This window comes from Lutra lutra, chromosome 4, assembly GCF_902655055.1.
Source record: "Lutra lutra chromosome 4, mLutLut1.2, whole genome shotgun sequence".
In the NCBI taxonomy this organism is placed as follows: domain Eukaryota; kingdom Metazoa; phylum Chordata; class Mammalia; order Carnivora; family Mustelidae; genus Lutra; species Lutra lutra.
In genome coordinates this window covers 51,553,762-51,572,097 of record NC_062281.1, presented here as the reverse complement: position 1 = coordinate 51,572,097, position 18,336 = coordinate 51,553,762, and the positions used below count along the sequence as shown (strand labels likewise).

Sequence of the window (18,336 nt, the reverse complement as noted above, 5' to 3'; positions counted from 1 at the left end):
GCTCTCCATGACTTCCGAATCGAGCTAGAAAGATAGCACGGACTCTTTGCGTCTCTCTCTCACACACACATACAAACACATTCTTAAATAAGGAGGAAAATCAAATAGAATATACTAGATACTCAAAATGAGCAGTGCACATAATCTTTTTTTCTCTTTTTGTATAATATGAAAATGTCTGAATGGAGAACAGTTTTGGGACTTAAACGTACAGGCTACGTGGCATTCATGGAATTCATTTTGGGGAACCCAGGTGATAACTCCAAGAGATCACAATAATGCTCGGAGTAGCTGAAATGGAAGTATGAGTCCCATGTGAACGCCAGCTGCGGCAGACCTGCCACACCGATGACATAACTTGGACAGAGAAAAACATTCTTTCTAAATGTAAGGCCCCAGTTAAAAGTCAGAAGGGCAGGTGCTTCAAGTTGTAGGTGTTGGTTTGTAACTGAATACAGTCAACCAGACTATAAGGGTAATAGAATCAGCAAAAGAAGAAATTGCTGTTTGCTAATATGATTGAAGTATTAGAATGTGATTTTAACTAAATTTGGGTCTTGAAAAATGAGTACACTCTGAAATAAAAAGACAAGGAGTCAAGCTTCTCAAGACAAGGAAAGAGATACAAAGAAATAACCTGCTTTGACTGCAGACTCCCAAGCCAGACCCTTTTGCTCAGTTATTACAGGGACACATTTGTGATGTTTGGTTCACACTTAAGTTCATTTCACCTCCCAAATTCCCAAATGTCAATCAAGCAATCCCCTGCCAGTTAGAAAGGAGCACACTCTACCCCACACAGTGTAACTCCTACATCTAAAATTTACCTAACTCCTGGGGCACCTGGGTGGCTTAGTGGGTTAAGCCTCTGCCTTCAGCTCAGGTCATGGTCTCAGGGTCCTGGAAACAAGTCCCGCATCAGGCTCTCTGGGAGCCTGCTTCCCCCTCTCTCTCCGCCAGCTGCTCTGCGTACTTTTGATCTCTCTCTCTCTCTCTCTGTCAAAGAAATAAATAGATTCTTTTTAAAAAAATAAAAATAAAATTTACCAAACTCGTTTCATTGGAAGATCATGTTACCCATCACTTCTCCAAACCACACAGGATCCATCCTCACAACACTTTTTTTTTTTCTTTTTAAATGAAATTGAACAAAATTTAAAATCTTGTTTTAGTTACTTTCTTCCCTTCAGCAGAAATTTTCTTTCTGTGAGTGAGACTCCTTCTAACCACACAGAAACTAACTCCTTTTTGCTATGTTCCCTTTCTGGGCAACTACTCAATCAGTCTCATTTTTTCAGTTCATGTAAGTTAGGGAGCCTTCTGTTGTATATATTCTACATTATTCTGTCAAGATGTTCCTCTTAAGTGTGTAAGATTTCCTCACTGTAAAATTACACACGTGTATATAAAATTTGTTTGGGCTGTTGTGTATGGCACATATCTAAAAGCCAAAAACTAACTATAACTTTACAATAGCTTATTTAGAGAAACACACACACACAAAAAAAAAGCTTTTTGCATCAGTAGTGTCCTTATAGACCCAGCTTGATCATAAGATGTCTTTAAAATGGTGCCAACATTACTTATGACCTTGATTTTACCAACACATTTGTATCTAACTAATTTTCAACACCATAATGCAAATACCGTAGAAAATGCCATAAATTATAAATATCAGTCTATTAAAAGAAAGAAATTTTGTTCAAAATTACTACATAGACATTGTAATAGATAGCAATGGAATTACAAAACTGTTATTTTTCAAAGATTGGCTGGAAAATTTGACTCTTTTTGCTAAAAGGATGTTTTTTTTTCTTTACCAGACAGTTCCATTATTTTTCCACAACACAGAGAAATTTATAAATATCCTTTTACATCCATATACTTTACCTTATATATTTTGACAGTTCGTTTCTGGTGATGGCGGGGCAGGGCAGGAGTAGATATTTTTCTCTTTTCATAAATGGGCATCACATTTGAGAAGAATAGACTTACCTGTTTTAGAATATTATGTGAGCTGTTATAATTACAATGCTAGTCAGCATTAATAAGTTTATACTCTAATGACTATTCCTTCTTAATATTTTAGTGTTACTATCGTTTGTGAATACCCGAATAAGTTTGCTCATTCCTTAGCATATGTATTCTTCTTTAAAGAAAAAAAAAATCCCATTTAAAGAAGTGATTGGTGAAATCTCCTGATTTTAAGTTGGTTTCAGATTGCTACTTGCAGGTTGCATGTAAGTTATTGGTGTCATTATAAACTCAAATATGCTGCCTTTCTGAAGAGATGTGGAGTTAGTCAGTAGAAAAGAAAAGAATACATGAATAGCGATGAAGTTCACAGGAACTTACACTGTCCCTCTTTAGGAATTCAGCAGGAACAAAGAAATGAACATTCAAAATAAAACATATGAAAACCTTATTCATATCTCATCATTATTTTAAATATAGGAAAAAGATCTCAAATTTTTCTAATAATCATAATAGAAATATCCAATCTTTTTTTATTTCTGTCTATAATCTGGCTTACCAGTTTCCATTTATAATTAACTCCTGATTATCTTTGGTAAAGGAGAATCAGTATAAAACATAGAGAAAATAAATTGATAAAGTGCAAATAACTATTTTTATTCACCTTTCTTATTTCATGTTTGACTTCAAAAATGCTTTTAGCAGCAATTCTGCTGAGTTAAAAAAAAATTTCTCCCCCTAAATTTTCTGCAATTTTCAGATGATTTCTTTATCAAATACACAATATTAGTGCTGCCATTGCAGTTTCTGTGCTATACACCATGAATACAGTTAAAAATTCTAAGAAGACACAGAATGCCTCTTCTCTTATTCTTAATATCAAATAATAGATTTGCATATTTACAAACAGAACTGGTTGCTTCAATAATACACACCTTCATCTCTTAACAAAGCCTTGATTTCCTTAAAGTGCTAGTTAGACATCGTCACCTTTCTGGCTTCCCTTACCTTTTTGCCTTTTGACCTTCTCTACTTCCTCCCCAGCAGAACGCAGCCGTGATGCCTGAAGTTGAAGCAGCTGTCTTGGTACTGGAATAAAAAAAGACGCAGCCACAGAAAGACCGGTAGAGGCTGTTGGGTCTTGAGGACCTCTCTAGACAATGTCCCAGCCCTGGAAATTTTGGGATGTTGAAGGAGGGCAGTATGAGACAGAACTGGCAGCAGTCAGTCTATAAATCATTCTTTGCTACTATTTACTGAATCCCCAGTTCAAAAATAATGGCCTTATTGATACGGATTCTGAAAGTTGGGTAAAATATTTAAGTTTTCTTAGATAAGATCTCTTTTAATTTGGAACAAACATTTATTAAGACCCTTAAATGTTCATTTTGCTGGCTTAATAAACAGGCAAAGACATCTAAAAACATCTTTAAAGTGTACTTTCATGTGCAACTTGTCAAGTATGAAGTTGAGAGACATATCGGATTATGCCATCTGCAAACGGAAGCAAGCTAATTTCATTTTCTGGTTAGAAAGCCTTATTTGGGGTACATATAATAACTCCTTTCTTTTTCTAATTGGATAATGTCGATCAGTAGAAATAAACATAATTTTTCTGAGATGGGTTTGAGGTTATTTTCACTGTCTGCCCCCACCACTTTCCAAGAAAGACAGTACATGCCTTGTTATTCATGCCAGCTTTGGTACTGTTTCAATTATCTCATGGTTCAGGGAGTTGTTGGGTTTTAAATGGATACTCCCGCTATGGGAAATGGCTGCTGTTTTTCACCATATTTTCTCTTATCATCCACAGATAATTAGTTCTGCCTGACAAAGCACATCACAAGGGACAACTCCATAACTTTCATAAGCATCTCAGCAGTATCTTCCTTATGGCTAATTCTTCCTGAACCTGTTTAAAACTGCTTCATTATAATTATTATTCCTCATCACTTGTCCACACTATAAATGTAGGCAGTATTAACAATATATGTAACAGATATCTGCATGTCATCTTTTTAATGCTCCTAGATATTTGCATAGCAGGAAACTGGGGCATTAAAAAAACAAGCTTATTCCTCTGACCCTCCACATCCATACTCATAGACCACGACCACTGGAGCCCTGAATAGATTATTAATGCATCTTCAATCCCTAAATATGTTATGACCTCCCACTCTTTACATAAACTGAGGTAACATGAAGGATAACAAATAATCTCTCATCTTTATAGTAATAAAATATCATAAATGAAATTCTGCATCAATAAAATACATTTTAAAATTCTAAAATATCAGATGGAAGACATGACACCTTTTTAGCAAAAACTTCTCAAGAGTAGGGAAAAAAAGCCCTCTATGTTAAATATATGCATCTGTTGTGAAGTATATTAATTAAAATATATTAACATGTGGGGTGTTTGTGTGGCTTAGTCGGTTAAGCATCTGACACCTGATTTCGGCTCCGGTCATGACGTCCAGGTCCTGGAATGGAGCACCACAGGCTAGGTGGTCTGCACAGAGTCTGAGTTCCTCTCCCTCTGCCCTGTCCCCATCCCCTGACATGTCTGCATAGTCTCTCTCTCAAAATAAATAAATCTTAAAAAAAAAAATGCTAACATATGAAAATGTCCTACCTTTAATCAAAGAAATACGGTAAGAACATCTTTATACAGAGTTGACATTATTTGAGCAACAAAATTTTTGAAAAAAAATTTAAAAATTATTATTTCTTTTTTTTAAGATTTTATTTATTTAATTGACAGACAGAGATCACGAGTAGGCAGAGAGGCAGGCAGAGAGAGAGGGGGAAGCAGGCTCCCTGCTGAGCAGAGAGCCCGATGTGGGGCTTGATCCCAGGACCCTGGGATCATGACCTGAGCTGAAAGCAGAGGCTTTAACCCACTAAGCCACCCAGGAGCCCCTAAAAAATAATTATTGACATATCCATGCTCTATACTTAAACACTCTATCAGCTCTTTTTTCATTTACCCCTTCTCTTCCTCTTGTCTTTAACTCTAGACTGATGAAACTTTAGTCCCTGTGATATCTTGAGGTATTGTCTTTGGACATTCCCACCATTCAAAAGCTTCAAAAATCTGTGCCAATTTGTCTATGCCAATTGCTCTTAAGGCTCTGAAGAGACAACTGAGAAATTTAGATGATTAAAAGCACACTTTTCAAGGCATCTGGGTGACTTAGTTGGTTGAGCGTCACTCCTGATTTCAGGTCATGATCTCAGGGTACTGGGGTCATGGGATTAAGCCCTGTGGGACTCTGAGCTCAGGGGCAGAATCTGTTTGAGAGTCTCTCTTTTTTTCTCTCTCTCTCTTTCTCTCTCCTTGCCCCTCCCTCCCGCTACTTGTGCTCTAAATAAATAAATAAAATCTTTAAAAAGCACACTTTTGTTTTTATCTACTGAGTGTTTCCATTTGTATACTTGCTCTCAAATCCAGTGCAATGTGTCCTCAAAATAATGCCTAACTTTTTCCAATACCAGGTTTTTCCTTTTTTTTTTTCTTTTTAAACAATGGTACCTCCATTTTCCAGGAAATTGGTGGCCACAAACTATCTTTTTCTTTTATTCTCAATCTCCCAAAATTTGGTTGAAAAGTCACTTCAAGTGTCGCCTTAAGACCTACCTCTCTAATGCTATCGTCACCACACTTCTTGGTTCACAAACTTAGGAGTTTCCCTAGGTGAACTATAAAACTGTTCCCATACACAGAGGGCAAGGAGAGACAGAAGAAAGAGTCAAGCCAGATTGGTAAGTGGTGGGCTTAGCATGCAGGGAAATCTATAAAGGAGGCTTGTCTTGGGTGGCTACAAACTGAGTAGATCTCTGCCCCTGCCCGCTAGAATCTTAAATTTATAAAGAAGCCCTAACAGCATTCAGTCGTGTGTGTGTCCAGTCCAGGTGGTCTCAACTAACACACTATTTTCTCAAGTCTGCATACTGAAAATGGCATCTAATGGGGAAAGGAGGGCACAATGCACATTTCAAGGACAGGAAAGGGGTAAGGAGCCTCCCATCTAGCTCAAGGATCAACCAGCAGTGACCTCTCCTACCAATACTAGTGAGGTTGGGGTTTTTGTTTGTTTGTTTGTTTTGTTTTGTTTTCTCAAGCCCCAGTGATAGCCACAAGTTCCTCTGCAGCTATAGTATTCAGAAGAAGGATTTTTAGACTCTTTCTAATTCTTTTCTTTTGTATCGTCAGATACAATACAAAATCACTTCTCTCCCTTGAAAAATTATCGGTGTTTGCCTCTCTTGACCACTCCTGCTTTCTTGAAACTCTCCTGGTTTCCAGTCCGTCTGACAGCTCCCTTGGCAATCTTCTTAAATGTTGGTGCCCCTTGCGAGCTTGTTAAGAACATGAAGTAACATTGCCTGAATGTGAATCCTGGCTTCACAGAATAGTGTGTAACCATGGGTAAATCACATCACCTGTCTGTATATCACTCTCCTCATCTGTAAAATGAGGATACTAATAATATCTGTGCCATATGGTTCTTACAACTTCAGCTGATTTTATCCATATTTATTAGCTCTAGTTTAGATCATTCTTTTGAGTTCCAGATAAGTATTTCCAATTATACAATGGAGATTTTTCACTCGGGTCTTCCCATCTCTCTCTTCCCACTCCTCCCTCACTTGCCCTTACTTGCCTTCTCTATACTTCCTCCTATTTTTGAAAACTCCAAATTATCCTATAAGATTTAGCTTGGCAGTAATCATAACATCGGGGATAAGATTGTGTGCTGAGAGAAAAGAGCAGTGAGGTGTAAAGGGCTTCAGCTGAAAGGGAGAAGCAGATACCTAATGTGGAAAATAGAGAGAGAGAGAGAGAGAGAGAGAGAGAGAGAGAATGAGAAGCATAGGTAGGATTTGTAAAAGGCCATAAAGCTAGGACTGGACACCCTTCATCTAGCGGCGTTGGGCATAACAACTGTTCTTCTCTGTGTTCCCAGCATTGAGCCCAGCGTAGACAGCATTGCATGTCTGAAATAAAACTTACTTCCATGACTGAAAGTCTTGTCCAAACTGACTTCTGTGCTCCGGAGCCGAAATATATAATACAAAGACAGAGCTTGGGTATAAAGATGGAAGATACTTTATCACTTTGCCAGGCAAAAAATGGCTGTAGCTAATGCCTTCAACAGGGTAAGCCGGCCCAAGGTTAAAGGCTGAGGGGTTTTATAGGAAAACACAGGATCTGGCCGGTTTCGCTCAGAATCTGATACGTGTTGCCAGCTGCGTTAGTCATGTGTTCAAGGTGCTCTCAGGGCTAGCCTTGATGCTGGCCATTTGAGTCTTGTTACTAAGCATACATGTTGAGGTCAGCGAGATGTCAGTATCGATATTGAGTTCCTGGAACAAAGGGTTCCACAGAAAAACAAGTGAAGGAAAGGGAAGCTTTAAGAATGAAGAAGAGAAAAACTTGTTCAGTTTAAAGTCAAGCTTTGCTGAAGCACTAACGTGCACATTTTAATTTCCCTCTATCTTTACATTTCTATAGTGATTCCAAAAGAAACACACAGATGATCAAAGAAATCAATGAATTAATAAATGATGGTATACATGCCTCTGAAATTTTTTGCTCCCTGGCATTTTAGAGGGGCACAAATTAGCAGCATCTGTAAAAGTGATCTCGTCTTGGGTAATTATTACCAGAAATAAACGTTTCCTAATATTGTTAAGTTGCTATTTAGGACAGGCTTCTTGCATTGTTAAAAGGGTAATAAGTAATCTCCATCACGTCAATAGCCACGTGGATTTGGATACATGTGGGAATGCTTTTAAGCTCAACATCCTGGCAGATTCTTTAGAATGCAGTTCTGTTAAAAATCAAAGCTGTTTTGGTGCATCTGGGTGGGTCAATGGGTTAAGCATCTGCCTTTGGCTCAGGTCATGATCCAGGAGTCCAGTGTTGGGCTCCCTGCTCAGTGGGGAATCTACTTCTCCCTCTGACCTTCACCCTACTTGTGCTGTCTCTCACTTGCTCTTTCTCAAATAACGAAAATCTTAAAACAAAAACAAACAAAACAAAACAAAAAACCCCAAACTTTTTTTTTTTTTTTTTTAATCAGAGCTGTATTTTGTTTGGGCTGCTTACTGAAATAATTGTCCCTAAAATATTCCCACCCTTCTTATTCTTTTTTGTTTTGATTTGTTTTATTTTTCCTCTTGACAGGATTCCAGGTCTTCATAGAATGCATAGCTAAATTACCTAGTTGTGTGTGTGTGTGTGTGTGTTTTCTAAAGCAAAACAGTTGTACCTACCTACTGGTACATACCCTTCATCACAGTTTGGAGAAGTGGTCTGGTTTTCTACCTGTGTGAGATTCTCCACCTGAATTTTCACAGAGAATATCATTTCTACTTTCTGAACACCCGGTATCTAAAGAATATGGAGATCTATTCAGCAACACCCTCTATCAGCACTTCAGGCACTTGTCAAATAATTCAACCATAATCTGACTGTGATCCAGTACTTGGGAAAGGCTTGCTTGAAAATCTGATATTTAAAAATGTGTAAGGGAAGGGATACATGAACTCCTGGTTCTCATGGTTAGAACATAGAAAGAAATAGATTCCTAGAGAAATACTTTCACTTTAATGTTATGTTCTTAATGTTCGTAGAAAATTAACAAAGTATTTATTTGAAAATTACTCTGTTTTTATTACAAAAGCATCATTACAAAGATATAAAGAAATAAACTCCTTTGAGATCTCAGCATGAGAATAAAGTTAATCCTGCCTGGTGAACCTGTATATTTCCCTAATCAGTCAATGCAAACAAAGGTTCAGAGGGAAATTTAATATCTTGTTAATTACTCATGCCATGTGCCTGGTACATTGATTTCTCTCCAACTTTTAAAGAAATCTTTTGTTATTTAAAAAAATCTTCCTTGGGGCGTGGGGGTGGCTCCTGGGTTAAAGCCTCTGCCTTCAGCTCAGGTCATGAGCCCAGGATCCTGGTTGAGCCCCTGCATCAGGGCTCTCTGCTCAGCAGGGAGCCTGCTTCACTTCTCTCTCTCTGCCTGCCTCTCTGCCTACTTATGATCTCTGTCTGCCAAATAAATAAATAAATTCTTTTTTTTTAAAGATTTTATTTATTATTTATTTGACAGACACAGATTACAAGTAGGCAGAGAGAGAGGGGGAAGCAGGCTCCCTGCTGAGCAGAGAGCCCAATGTGGGGCTCGATCCCAGGACTCTGGGATCATGACCTGAGCTGAAGGCAGAGGCTTTAACCCACTGAGCCACCCAGGCACCCCTAAATAAATAAATTCTTTAAAAAAAAAAATCTTCCTTAAAATCATGTTTTGAAAAAACACAAATGAATGAACGAGTCTCAATAAACAAAATCTTACTTTATATCTTAGTCTGAATATAAAATATCAAGAATCTTTACATGTGATATACATTGATTCCGCTTAAGTTTAATTTGAGACTGGAATAAAGAAATCAAATTATGAGATTTTTGAATGTCTTTTATGATCCATATTGTCAGTGCCTCCTGGAAAAGTGAACTGAAGCACAGGTGTCTTTGAGTACATTTTCAGAGTCATGTTAACAAAAAGTCTCAGCTTTAAGATAATGTTATCAACTTTTACCTGTTACGCATCCCTAACCTTGCCTGAATAGGTTAAGAAGTAATTTTAAATACTGATGGATAATTTGCAAATATTCATATATTTTAAGACTCCAAAGTAACATTTCCCTAACACAATAAATTTATTTCATAATAGTAAATGAATGTTTTTATCACTTTTAAATTGTAAACAGCTTACAGGAAGTGAATGAATAAATTGTTCAAGTTTTAATAGTCTATTTACTTACCTAATCTGTTTATCGATTTGAGTGTTATACTCGTCAATTCACTACTATAATCACCAGATTTTTTTTGTGATAAGAAAAATACTTTATAAATAACGTTTATGTCAACATAAAATTATGATGTATTATTTTTCAGGATCCTAATAATGATCCTTTCTAAGCAGAAAAGATTCTAGTTTTATCAGTTACTATAACTCTTCTATTCCAGAAACATATCGTTAAACAATAGAGTTTTTTTCTATTCTCACTAGGTTGCTGGAGGAAAATTAGGAGATGCATTACTTTTTAACAAAATTTTATCTGCAAAATCTTTCCTCCCCCCACCTCCCCTACCAAAAAGTAATATATTCTTGAATCAGGCATTTAAGTTTTAATTTGTTAGCCTGGTTTTCTCTTTGTTAACTTTCATTTGGTATACTATAATATTTCTATAATAGTCCTTAAAATTTACTATGTCTTGGTAACGTTTGAAGAATGTTGATTTCTTCTTATAAGCCTTAAAACATGTTCTATCTTCTGTTGGACAAATGACAAAAGAAATTTAGAAACCAACTTTAATTGCAAGAAAAACGACAAGTATCAATTTTAAAGATTAAATTTTGTCTGGAATTTACATTCATTTTTCATCTCCTGGGTTTTGAACACAGTTGATTTAGATACTACTAATAAAATATTCTGTTTATTTTTTTTATTTTTTGTTTATTTTTTTAATCAGTTATCCATTCTCTTTGAAAACAAGCAAAAATGATGTATATAAAATTTTAATGAAATCTTTTTATAGTTATGTGACAATAGAGAAAAGTCCTTCATTTGATTTTATGTAATTTGTAAAGATAAATGTGTCTGTGACAGGCACTCATGCAAGGATATGTGAGTGCTTGTAATAAACAGTGTACTGGTTCTCTCTGATGTGAGACCTAACTGGAATGTTTGTGTATTTATAAGTTTGTAGTTTGAAATATTCATATTTTGCCCAGTGGCCTACTAGTAGATCATTATACTTTTATTTGGAAAGTCTGTGTTTGATCTTTGCTCTTGGTTTCTCTGGAGCTTTAAATGAATAAAATAACAAATAATTTACTACCCTGAAGCCAACAGCCAAGAGCTGTGATCTTTTTAAAACTTAACAACTTTGACCCCTCTCTACATTGAGAAGGGAGACATGCATGGGGGAAAAAAGGAATCCGGGGAACACAGTAATATACATATCACATATATCATTGACTATTTCCTAAATAATTTTTTTAACCTAATGTCTATTCACACATTTGCTAGTACAAAGGATGTCCATGAATCAAAGTAAAAGTCAAGGAATTAATGTATTAATATTAACTCTTCCCCACATATATGCTCTGAATATGTATAGAAAGATAGAAGAGGCTTGAGTTCTGAGACAGAAATAAAAAAGAGAGTAGAGAATATCAGAGTAAATTAAGAATATAAAAGAGAAAAATTATTAAAAAATAACCTGTTAGTTTTTCAATGAGACCAAAAATAGAATCTGGAAGATATAGATTTTTATGCATACTACACATCAGGTATAACTATTTATTATAATCATTCTTAATATTATTTATTTATTTATTTATTTATTTGACAGAGAGAGAGAGAGAGAGAGCACAAGCAGGCAGAACAGCCGGGAGAAGGAAAGGGAGAAGCAGGCTCCCAGCCAAGCAAGGAGCCCAACTTGGGGCTTGATCCCAGGACCCTAGGATCATAACCTGAGCTGAAGACAGATGCTTAACCACTGAGCAACCCAGGTGCCCCTTGTTAACCAAATGTCTTTTCATACATTCATTAGTACAAAAGATGTGCATGAACAAATACTGATTATTCAAGTGTTCAACTTTGTAGTAGAGGTTTGCAGAGTGTGTTATTCATGATTTCTCAACATAAAATGATTCCACTGTACTTTTAAAAAAATTAAATTAAAGATTTTATTTATTTATTTGACACAGAGAGAGAGAGATCACAAGTAGGCAGAGAGGCAGGCAGAGAGAGAGGGGGAAGCAGGCTCTCCACTGAGCAGACAGTCTGGTGGGCTGGGCTCCATCCCAGGACCCATGAGATCATGACCTTAGCCAAAGGCAGACACTTAACCGACTGAGCCACCCAGGTACCCTGATTCCACTGTACATATCTGGCTTTTGAAAACACTTAATTTCATTCCTAGGAAAATTTTGTTTTCAAGATGGAAGCTTTGTATTAATAGAAGTAAATAACTTATTAAATTTCATGGAAATTAGAAATGCCTCTTATTGATAGGACCCTGAGACTTGATAATAACCAACTAATCTCATGCCTTCATCTCTTGAATGCTATAATCTCTAAATAAGCAACAAATGAATAACCCTTACTTCAAAGAAAAAACAATCCAGACAATTAATTTATTATTGATTTTTAAATATATATCATTTCTAAACCCAGGTTTTAAAAATTAAAACAAGTAAGAAAAGAGAAAAAAATCAACAGGATAATCATAACAATAACAGTACAACATCACTGTATTTATATATAAGCTACTTCTTATCTTTGAGTCTAAGGTCTTATCGGTAGACAATAAAATGTCAGTTTCCTCTCATACATCTTCAAGATTGTTCTCTATAGGCAGAATTAATTTTCCAATGAAATCGTATTGTCCTCTGCTATCAGTTGGGATCATTAGGATAAATAAATCTCTTAAGTTTTCAACACAAATGAAGATAGCTCTTTATGATTCTCTTTTTCTTATTAAAAATCTGACTTCCTCTGGTACATAGTTTTGTTAACCTCAGCAAGATTGTTTTCTAAAGTTTTCAGACAACATTTAGTTTCACTAAGGAAACATATTCTAAAGTCTGCAATAGTTTTCAAATGTACTTTTTGTCACATGTCTTTTAGGACTCATCTGTATGACCTAGATCTGTCCAGTGTTTGCACTTGTCTTCTATTTCTCAAACATTTTTTTAAAGGGAGATTTTCCAGGCCCCGCACCCAGTGCTTTTGGTTTTACAATTTATTTTCCTCCTTCTTCTCCTCTCTCTTAACTTCCTCTCTTTCTTTCTATTCATCCCTTTTGCTCTTCTCTATTTTCCTCCCTCACCCCCAATCATATTCTCAATTTCTTAGCTCTATGATGTATGTAACTTGGTCATTAGAGTTACTTTTTCTCTTGAGTGGTCGTTAGCTATCTCACTAGATATGAAAGCTCCTTACCATTCTATTTTTGTCCTCTGTCCCTGGACATAGTCTTTCAGAATCTCAGTTTCTGATTTTGAGGATTTTATAATAGTACATATGTCCAGCACGTAAAACACAATAAGTAGTTATTAAATGGAATGTATTTTTCCTTTACATGAAATTTCCCACTTTTGTTTTGCATAAATCCCTTTTCTTTTCTTTTTTTTTTTTGGTTTCCTTCAGGCTTCTTATATGCTTGTATTATATCAATACATAATAAGGTGTTTTAAAACTAACTTAATATTTTCACCTTTAGTACATTTTCAGAGGTCTATTTCTTGCTGTAAGATTGCCACATTTTCATCTTTAACTCTTCAAATCTAAAGAGATATCTTGGATTTACAGCTTATAAATTTATAAACTGACATATTTTGTATCCTCTTTAGAATGAATGATTGTCAGATCAGTAATCAATGAAAAATAACAAATGGTGCAGAACACTGAACATGTCATGTGCTGCTTTTTTCCCCCTCTCTGTGACTAAATTGTATTTATGAGAAAACTCATCAGAGCTTTCTGTGTATACCCTCTTGTCACTTGCCAGAGGCTACTTTAGCGTAAAACTATACTCAATCTATTTAACGCAAAATAAACACATTCAAAGTAAGAATAATAGAAGACATTAATTTGTTTAAAATTAATTTTCTTAGCAATTTTCATATTTTTAATTTGTATGAAAATAAACATAAGAGTACATAAATCATAAGAAATGTTGACATGTTTTACTCTCCAAATCTGAAATTTTGGATTCCATAAAACACTGAAGAGTGAAATAAGTATTAAAAATGAAATTACATGGAAATTTTGATAGCTCTTCCTTACTTTACTCATGCTATGTTATATCTTTACTGTTTATTTTTATATCTACTAGTCACTCTTTATATGTGCAAATTATTTCATGAGTTGTGGTATTTATAGTTACTCCAATTGAAATACTAGAAAAGATAAAGGACACCAGTAAAGGAAAGAGAAGCAGAAGTGAAGCATATTCATTGGTAGAAATAGGACATACAATGAAAAAAAAATCAAAATTTAAAAATCACTAAATTGTGAAAAAGTTATTAAGTAAAACAAGAGAAAATGAGTTGAGGCCATTGGCTATAAAAGTGTACATTGAAACCATGATGCTGTAATGCGTAATTTCTAAGCATAAATTTATATGTAAAATATGCATATGTATATATAATTCATGTATCTTCAATATTTTCTAAAGGGAAAAGGTTGAGATTATGTAGACTAGATTTCAAAATAGAGTTCCTCAAACATCATTTATTTGTCTTATCTTAAATCTAGTACACTCTTTAGTTATGAATCCTACATGATTTATTTCAGTATAGATATCAAAGGAACAGTTCACAATTGCAAGTTTGCTTTTTGAAATTTCTACACTTATCTCCTGAGAATGTCACCAGGAAATACATGACCAAATCTTGTACACAGATTTTTGTTAAAGAAAAAAGTAAGTTATTAATTTCTCCTTTTGAAGGTTTCTTTCCTCTCCTTGTGTTTTATGGCATCAAAATAATGAATGAAAACAACATGTACTACTACTATTTGTGATGAATAATATAGCCAACCAATTCCCACAAATTTGTTTTAAATCTACTTCATTTATTCAGAATATCATGCATTTGTTAATTTTTCAAAGTACTTACTATCTTTCATGGGTTTTTTTTTTTTTGAAATATTTTATTCTAGCTGTAAAACCAGATACAATGTTGGTTCAGACTCACCTGTAATATGTATTAACCATGGGATCCTTGGAAAATTACTTTAATTATCTGACTTAATTTTCCTAATCTGTAAAATGAGTATAATAATATCAGTGTTCTAGAGCAGTTACAAAAACAAAATGAGAAGCTATGCTTAGTAAATACTAGTTCTTTTAATCTAAGTTTTTGTGAGGTGATGTAACCTAAAAGGTGAGAATGGCACATGGAAATAAAATAAGTGGAATATTTTGAGCACCACACTGTAATTATGTAAGCAAATGGGAAATATACAGGGAGGATATTGATGTCTTGCTTTTTCTTCAGCAGAACTGCATTCAACATAAAGGGGAGTCATTTTATTGAATAATAAAAGCCTGACAATCACTGTGATTGGCTGACGGCCATTACTGCAGTGTAATTCTAAACAGCTTGTTTTTCAAAGTTCTTCTTGCATAACTCTTCAAAACCCTGGCATTGCCCAGGCTAGTTGAAAGTTTCAGAACTCCTTTTTAAAATGAAGTTTCTCACATTTGAATACTGCTGTGATATAGGTGATGGGAAATATGCATTGAGATAGTATTTTTTTCTTATATTTTTAGAATCAGGTATTTTTTGACATGGAAGAAAAAAATTGGAAAATTTAGCAAACTAAGTTTTAATGGCAGACAAAATTAATTCATGACTCAGGGAAGAAAAAGACCACGTGTGAAGAGATCTCATTTAAAAAAAAAGAAGCCCAACATGTTTTGCAGAGAAAAGCACACTTGATCTGTATTATCCAGCTTAAAACCCTATGATTTCCCAATGGAACTCCAAGAGCCTTCTGAAGTTACCAAATCCACCTTGATGCATTCATCTTTTTCAGTAACTATTTCTAATCAGCAATCCTTACTCTAATGTATGTATAATAAGTGGGTGTAGAGTTGGCAACTCACCAAAATAAATGTTTAATGACATTGTAATGGTTATTTTAAAATCTCTATTATTTAAATTGTGGATTAATACTTTATTTGGTCAATGAATTCTGACCAGAATGTTTGAGAAACATATTTGCAGTTGAAGCTCTCTATAATGGATGTGTACTTAATTTTCAGAATTGTCCAGGTTAGATCATCTCGGATGGAGGCATTTTATCTTAAATGTCAACATTAGAAACATTGAGATAAAGATCAGGGGCAGCAGTCTGTGAACTGCGGAACTGTGTTAATTGTTCATTCTCAAACACAGAGATGCCAATTAATTCTACACAATCCAGATTCAGAGCAGCACGGGGAAATGGTCCTGATGTTAGTATTGCACAAAAATGAGGAAAGTAGATGTGTTCCGGCGCCCAGAAAGCTGATTCTTCAACAGGCAGCAGTAGAAGAATCCCAACACAACCAGCAACTGGCTGGTAGAATCTTTGTTCAGGCGATGGGCACCCTAAACCAGCTACTAGGTGGAGAAATCCCTCTTTCGCCCTCACCTTCAGAATCAGCGGATCAGCCACCTGGGCTCCCGAGGGCTGCGCCACCGCCTCTCTCCTGGTGCACGTCTCCCCCTCTCGACCGCCAAGTGCTCACTCCCTCCCAGAGAGCACTTACACAATGGACTCACTTGTTTGCCTTGAACCTCTCCTTTGACTTCCAGCCCCAGCCCACAACTTGAGCAAGAGTCAGGCAGGAGCCTCTGCCATGGAGTATGGACCCGCGAAGCCTTCCATACGGGCTTGGAAGCATGCGCGCACACGCAGACAAAACAAACAATGCTCGGTCCACGAATGAATAAATTAACGACACCCGTGCCCCCACCCATTGCTCTGCAACCCGCAAAAAGAAACCCGGAACGGGGTTTCCTAAATGAGAGATTTTGTTTTGTATTTCAAAGTGCAAACATTCTTTGGCGGCGGCAGAAGAGACGCTGCGCGTTCTGATGGCAATAAAGACGGACTGTGGCTTAGCCTGAGACAACGCCCCCAGTATCGCGCTGCGCCAGGTTCCCTGAGAACCCTGAGGGGGAAGCGCAGATCTAGGGGAAGGGAACAGCAGAGGCAAAGGCAGCTTAGGAGGGATGAGAAATGGGAAATCAGGGAGGAAAAAAAAAAATGAATGAGTTGAATAGGGATTTAATAGTGAAACTTCGGGAGAGAAAGGGGTGGGATCTCTCCCCAGGTAACTACCTTAAGATTTAAAAAAAAAAAAAAAAGATGAATGCATAAACAAGTGGCAAGCAACAGCAACTTTGAGGTGAGCAGCAAGTTGTTCACATCCTCTAAGGCGTTTGATCAGCACGCCCAGAACTGCCCCAGAACACGCGCTCCCCACCGGAGCCGGCGGCGGCGGTGGGGGCAGCGGCGGCAGCAACAGCAGCAGCAGCAACAGCAGCAGTAATAGCGGCAGCGGCAGCAGAGGCAGCGGCAGCTGCGCGCCTCCGGCCCAACCCCGCTCCGCTCCCCCTCTCGCCGGCGCCCTGCCTGTCTTGCGTGTGCGTGTGCGTGTGCTCAGCCTCAGCGTGAGGGGCACCTGCTCGTCTGGGCTCACAGCGGAGGCAGCCTAGCCGGGAGCTGCCGTTGCCGCTACCGCGGCTGCCGCTACTGGTGCTACCGCTCCCAAGCGCCGGACTTCCCGTCGCCGCCGCCTCGCCGCCGGAGTTGGGCTCCGTGGGGCTTCCCCCTCGCAGCCTCGGTCCTTCCCGGCTGCCTGCAAGTCAGCCTGGCTCCGAGTCACGTGTCAGTGCCTGAGGCAGAGACTGAGAGAAAAAAACGCGCTTCATTCCTTCTTCCACCGCCATACTGTATTTTATACTAAATCTCATTTTTATTCCAACATTTTACTCCCGCTCGGTGAGTACCTTCTCAGTGACATTCTTGTCCTATTCTTTTTTTTTTGTCCTTTTTTTTTGTTTTTGTTTTTCTTCTTTTTTTTCCACTTCTTTGATTATTGTTTATATTTGGGAAAGCTGGAGGAGCATGGTTTTGAGCCTTTTCCTGAATCCAAGTTTTTCTAGCATGCGATGGTTCTGTAGACAAGGCGCTGTGTCTGGGAGTCCGTGGCGACCGTGCCCGCTGGGAGCGACTCCCAAGTCCAGCAAAATATGCAACTGGTTTTATGGAAAAAGCGATGTGAAGTATGGTGCCTATTTTTTTTCCTTTGTAAAAATAAAAAGCATGTTTCTAACTCTTTTTTTTTTTTGCATACTCTTTTTTCTGATAAGATTTTTGTATAGGTGGGATTTTACGGCAGTGTTTACAAGTTTGTGGTTTTGCAATACTGGTGCAAACCAATGAGCAAAAAAAAAAGAAATTAATTTTCTGGTTTTTTTTGTGCTGTTTTTGGAAGCCGGTGAGAACAATTTCGTTTTTTTCCCTCCTGTTTTTGACACCCATTGATAACATGAAACTTTTCTTGCAGCTGGTTACTGGGATAATTTTTAAGCAAAATACTTTTTTCCTCCTTTATATTAACTGTGACTTTTGCACATTTGAATTTTTTAAAAAACCGAGATAATTTTATGATAGATATCCTGATATCTATATATTATCCCTTCTTCCTCCCCATCCCCTCCCCATAAATCAATTTTCAAATGATGGCAGTGGAAGGTTTTTCTGGAA

At 36.9% G+C, this 18,336-nt stretch overlaps 1 long non-coding RNA gene across 1 annotated transcript; it reads right to left on the bottom strand.

The window, feature by feature from the left end:
- Positions 1–949: 949 nt before the first annotated feature.
- On the bottom strand, positions 950–7,132 carry LOC125099262 (uncharacterized). The gene is made up of 3 exons (XR_007127072.1): positions 6,992–7,132; positions 2,983–3,145; positions 950–994 (listed from the first exon to the last, which is right to left on the bottom strand). It is a non-coding gene; the product is annotated as an uncharacterized LOC125099262 (long non-coding RNA).
- Between the last annotated feature and the right edge of the window lie 11,204 nt (positions 7,133–18,336).